Raw genomic sequence first — 5,584 nt, 5'->3', positions numbered from 1 at the left:
AGACTCATTAACAACCTGCGATATGCAGATGATACAACCTTACTTGCTGAAAGTGAAGAGGACTTAAAATATTTACTGATGAAGATCAAAGAGCACAACTTTTGGTATGGATTGCATCTCAATGTAAAGAAAACAAAAATCCTCACCACTGGACCAATAAACAACATTTTTTGGTTCAGTGAAAAGATTGAAGTTGTCAAGGACTTCATTCTTCTTGGATCAACCAACAACACTCACTGAAGCAGCAGTCAAGAAATCAAATGACGTATTGCATTAGGCAAATCTGCTGCACAAGACATTTTTTAAAGTGTTGAAGAGCAAAGATGTCAGCTTGAGGACTAAGGTGCGCCTGACCCAAGCTTTGGTACTTTCAATAACCTCATATGCATGTGAAAGCTAGACAGTAAATAAGGAAGACTTTAGAAGAATTGATGCTTTGGGGTTATGGTGCTGGAGGAGAATATTGAAAGTGCCATGGACTACCGAGAGAACCAACAGATCTGTGTTGGAAGAAGTGAAACCAGAGTTCTCCTTAGAGGCTAAGATGGCCAAACTTCGTCTCTCATACTTTAGACAAATTGTCAGGAGGGACCAGTCACTGGAGAGGAATATCATGCTTGGTAAGGTGGAGGGTCAGAGAAGGAGAGGAGGACCCCCAGCGAGATGGATTGGCCAAGTGGCAGCATCAGTAGACTCAAGCCTGGAAACAAAAGTGAGGTTGGCCCAGGATCGGACAGTGTTTCAGTTGGTACCGACTCGGTGGCACTTAACAACAACAACAAGCTAAACTATGAAGAAAACTTCAGGGGATATATATTTTTTTTAACGGTTTAAAGATGATCTCAGGGCTATTGATTCAGGAGATGAATTTTTTTGAGTTCTTCATTTTTTTTTCCATCTATTCTACTCTCTGAACTTTTTTTTTCTTTTCTTTTAGTATACTTACAAAGGACAATGATGATGTATGTTGATCAGTAGTAGACAATAAGCATTATTTTAATATAAAAATCACTAAAAAGGTGCTTTAAAATATACATCTAATGGTATTCATCATTTTATTTCCCTCTTCTTGCCCAGAAAGTAAAATAAGAAGTAATGACGCACTCTAGGGAAATTTATTGTTAAATGGTGCAGCTCACTGTAGTGCAAAAAGACACTCAAAGACAAACCGGAAATGCAATATGGAGTCAAGCATTGAATAAAAATCACATTTTAAGAATCATATTTTTCGGGTCTGGAAAGGAACTCAGGGTCCCTGGTGGCCTAGCTAAGCAGTAGATAATAGAGGGGAACAACAAAAGTAAGGTATGCTCACCATGGATCAGTCAATCATTCTAAATCACAAGAACAACATTTACCTAAGGACAGGGTAATTACTGGACTGCTAACCGCTCCTCGGAAACCCTATTGTTAGGTACCCTCGAGTAGGTTCCGATGCATTTTTCTCCCAGGCAGAGGCTGGTGGTGTTATTTTGAAGTGCAGTCAAGTCGGTTCCAACTCATAGTGACTCGACGGCACTAAACAACAACAAGCTCCAAGTTCCATGTGGACCATAGGGAGATGGGGCTGAATTTAAAACTGCCCATCGCTCGTGGAACTCACATTAATGACCAGGCATGGTAGAGCATGATTGTTCTTGTTAAGTGCCATCGAGTTGGTTCCGACTCATAGCGACCCTATATAGGGTTTCCAAAGAGCAGTTAGTGAGTTTGGGTTTGTGGTTCGCAGTCCAGTGCTGAACCTAGACATACCAGGGAAACACAGAAATCATAGAGGAAAAGCTCATCTTGTAAAATTGCAGCCATCGCTGAACAACAGATTTCTCTATGTGCTGGCGGGGCAGTGTGAAAGGATTGAGAAGAAAAAGTGGCACGCTGTGAGCAGGATTTGAACCTGCGCGGGGAAACCCCATTGGATTTCGAGTCCAACGCCTTAACCACTCGGCCATCACAGCTCCGGAAGTATCTAGACATCTTTAAACTAAGGACAAACATAAGTCTTTTGCCAAGCAGTGTGGGTAAGGAAATACTGGGAACCCTTTGGGAAGAGTAAGTCTCACCTGCAGGTCGACTCCCAACTTCACTCACAAAACTACACTCAGTCGTGTTCCTCACATCACCAGGAAACAGTCAAACTTTCACCAATATTTGTGTGTATGTTGTCAGTCTACTAATTGCCAGACACTGTACTGCACATAGCACAATGGTGGCAAAATGATGGCAAAATAGGCATGTTGTTGTTAGTAGTGCTGAAGGGTATTCTTTGGGCTGAGAACCAACAGTAGACAACAACCTGAGATTGTCATACATGACAATACCACCTAGAACTCAATCCAGATATGTGATGATCGTGGTTATGTGCCATATTTAAAGTAAAATTAACCTAAAGACTGAAAATAGAGATGTCAATGTATAATGAAGTCACCTACAGCACAAAAAAGATGGAATAATGTAGATACAGAACTTTCAAATGGCAAGAAAGTCAAGTCGATTTCAAGATAGAACAGACTATTTTAAACAGGGAAGAAATTAATAAATTACAGGGTAATTTCAAAGAAAAAAAAATACACATGCACATCACAATAAAAAGAGGAAAATCAGAATGATTTAGTAAACATTAACATAAAATAAATGAAAATGACCCTACCCAGAGAAACAGTGATGCCAGAGATGGAGGCAGAGACAATGATGTAGAAATGGAGCAGCTGGGAACTCTAGACCCAGAGAGGGAGAGGGGCTGTGTGCTGACGACCAGGGGTAGGCTTGCAGGGTATACCCTTTGGTTGTTTGATGGCAATGAAATGATATACAATAGGATGAATGTAAAGCTAATGTTCTCCCATGTAAACTATCACATAACTCACAATAAAACTTAAAAAAAGACATGAAAAGAAAACCCATAAACAAAAGGAACTCAGCATAGAAAATTATGTGGAACAAAGAATCAAGCAGCACCACACACACACAAAGAAAACACAGAAAAATGATAATAATCAATTCATACTTGTTGATAATTATGCTGAATGTAAATGGATTAGATGTTTTAGACAAAAGACATAAAGAGCAAAATGCATAAGAGGATCCGTCAATATGCTGTCTACAAGAGATGAAGACAAAAAGATGAAGACAGCCTAAATGTCCATCAACAGAAGAATGGTTAAACAAACGTTGGTACATACACACATTGGAAAACTACAAAATGTTGAAGAAGAAGAATGAATCTGTGAAACACCTCACAACATGGTTGAACTTGGAGGACATTATGCTGAGTGAAATTAGGACAAACATTATTTGAGACCAATGTTGTAAAAAGTTAAGAAAAGATTTTCTTGATAAAAGAAAAATCTATAATGGTTACAGAGGATGGAAGAGGGAAAATTATTCATGGGCTAGAGAGTAGACACATGTTAACATGGGTCACAGTGCAGGCAAATTCAACAAGACAGAGGTTAGCAGAGGCAAGATGAAGGTAGTGGAAACACGAGGAATGCAATAGTTTAAGTGAATAGAGGAATGCTGTTAACTGTTGGTATATGGAGAGGACTGCAACCATGTAATGAAGCAAAATATATGATTTGTTGAATGTAAAATGGATGAGCTGCTCTGTAAAATTCATAATAAAAAGTTAAAATAAAGAACCAATGATATTGAAGGAAGAAATCCAAACTGACTGTACTGAAGGCATTAGCACCACCACTACCCCAAAAAAAGAGGAACTGATGTAATACCAAAAGAAATTTTCAACAAACTGATGAAGGGCTGGGGCTGGCCATTCAACTGGAAGAAACCCATATCTGTGCCCATTACAAAGAAAGGTGACCCAACAGAACGAGGAAATTATCAAACAATAATATCATTAATATCACTTGCAAGTAAAAGTTTGCTAAAGGCCATTCAAAAATGGTTGCAGCAGTACATCAACAGGAAACTGCCAGAAATGAAAGCTTATTTCAGAGGCAGACATGAACAAGGATAGAATTGCTGATGTCAAATGGATCTTGGCTGAACATAGAGAATACCAGAAATATGTTTATTTGTACTTTATTGACTATGCAAAGTCATTCACTTGTGTGGATCACAACAAAGTATGGATAACATTGGGAGGAATGGGAATTCCAGAATTTTTAATTGTGCTCATGAGAAGACTCCATAAACCAAGAGGAGGCTGTTCAAATAGAACAAGGCACTACTGTGTGGTTTAAAAGCAGAAAGGTGTTCATCAGGGTTGTGTACTTCACCATACTTAGTCAACATGTATGCCATGCAATTATATGAAGAAGAACTCAATATCAGGATTGGAGGGAGATTCATTAACAACCTACGGTATGCAGATGATACAGCCTTCCTTGCTGAAAGTGAAGAGGACTTAAAATGCTTACTGCCTTCCGTATGGGTTGCACCTTAATGTAAAGAAAACAAAAATCCTCACCACTGGAATCAATAAATAACATCAAGATAAATGGAGAAAAGATTGAAGTTGTCAAAGACATGGTTTTGCTCACATCAACCACCAACACTCAAGGAAGCAGCAGTCAAGAAATTAAACGACAGATTGCACTAGGCAAATATGCTGCACAAGACCTCTTGAAAGTGATGAAGAGCAAAAATGTCAATTTGAGGACTAAGGTGCACCTTACCAAGCCATGTATTTTCAGTAACCTCATATGCATGTGAAAGTTGGACAAAGAATAAAGAAGACCATAGAATAATTGATGCATTTGAGTTATGGTGTTGGAGAATACTAAAGTATCATGGGCTGCCAAAAGAATAAATAAATCTATGTTGGAAGACATACAGTCAGAATGCTCCTTAGAAACCAGGATGACCAGACTTCACTGAACTCTCATACTTTGTACATATTATCAGGAGGGACCATGTTATCCCTGGAGAAAGACATAATGCTTGATAACATAGAGGGTCAGCAAAAAAGAGCAAGACCCCCAATGAGAAGAATTGGCACAGTGGCAGCAGTAACGGGCTTAAGTGTAGCAACAATTATAAGGCTGGGTAGGACTGGGCAGTTTTTTGTTCTGTTGTGCATAGGATCACTATGAGTCGTTAGACTCGATCTAACAACAAATAACAGCACGTTTTCCTAATGCTATACATAATTTGATTTCTTGACTGCTGCTTTCAAGGTTGTGGTGATTGTGTGCCACCATGCCTCTTCCAACTTATAGTAATAAAGTATAGGGTTTCAGAAACTGCAAATCTTTACCAGAGCAGAAAGATTCATTTTACTGCGCCATATCAAGGCATAAATGAAGATACAGTTTCTGTCACAGTGGGGAATCAAAACTACCAACTTTGTTTCCGCCCGGTTTCGAACCGGGGACCTTTCGCGTGTTAGGCGAATGTGATTACCACTACACTACGGAAACTACCTGCTATTGAGGGGCTCTGACTTCATAGGGAATAATGATTGATGTCTTCTGTTGGCAACCACAATTTGTTGTTTCCTTGTAGAAAATTAGATTGTAGTACTGTTCTTTCCCTCACATTTTCCACATATTGAAATCAACAATATCACAATCCGACTATTAATATTTACCAGCAGAAATACGTTCACGAAATAGATCTACTA

At 39.0% G+C, this 5,584-nt stretch overlaps 2 non-coding genes across 2 annotated transcripts; both read right to left on the bottom strand.

Moving 5' to 3' along the window:
- Window positions 1–1,873: 1,873 nt before the first annotated feature.
- Window positions 1,874–1,955, bottom strand: TRNAS-CGA. The gene has a single exon. It is a non-coding gene; the product is annotated as a tRNA-Ser (tRNA).
- A 3,353-nt stretch (window positions 1,956–5,308) lies between these two features.
- Window positions 5,309–5,381, bottom strand: TRNAV-AAC. Its single transcript has one exon. It is a non-coding gene; the product is annotated as a tRNA-Val (tRNA).
- Window positions 5,382–5,584: the final 203 nt, after the last annotated feature.

The sequence above is a fragment of the Chrysochloris asiatica genome, unplaced genomic scaffold (genome assembly GCF_000296735.1).
Source record: "Chrysochloris asiatica unplaced genomic scaffold, ChrAsi1.0 scaffold00213, whole genome shotgun sequence".
NCBI lineage: Eukaryota > Metazoa > Chordata > Mammalia > Afrosoricida > Chrysochloridae > Chrysochloris > Chrysochloris asiatica.
This window is presented reverse-complemented; position numbering and strand designations above follow the sequence as displayed.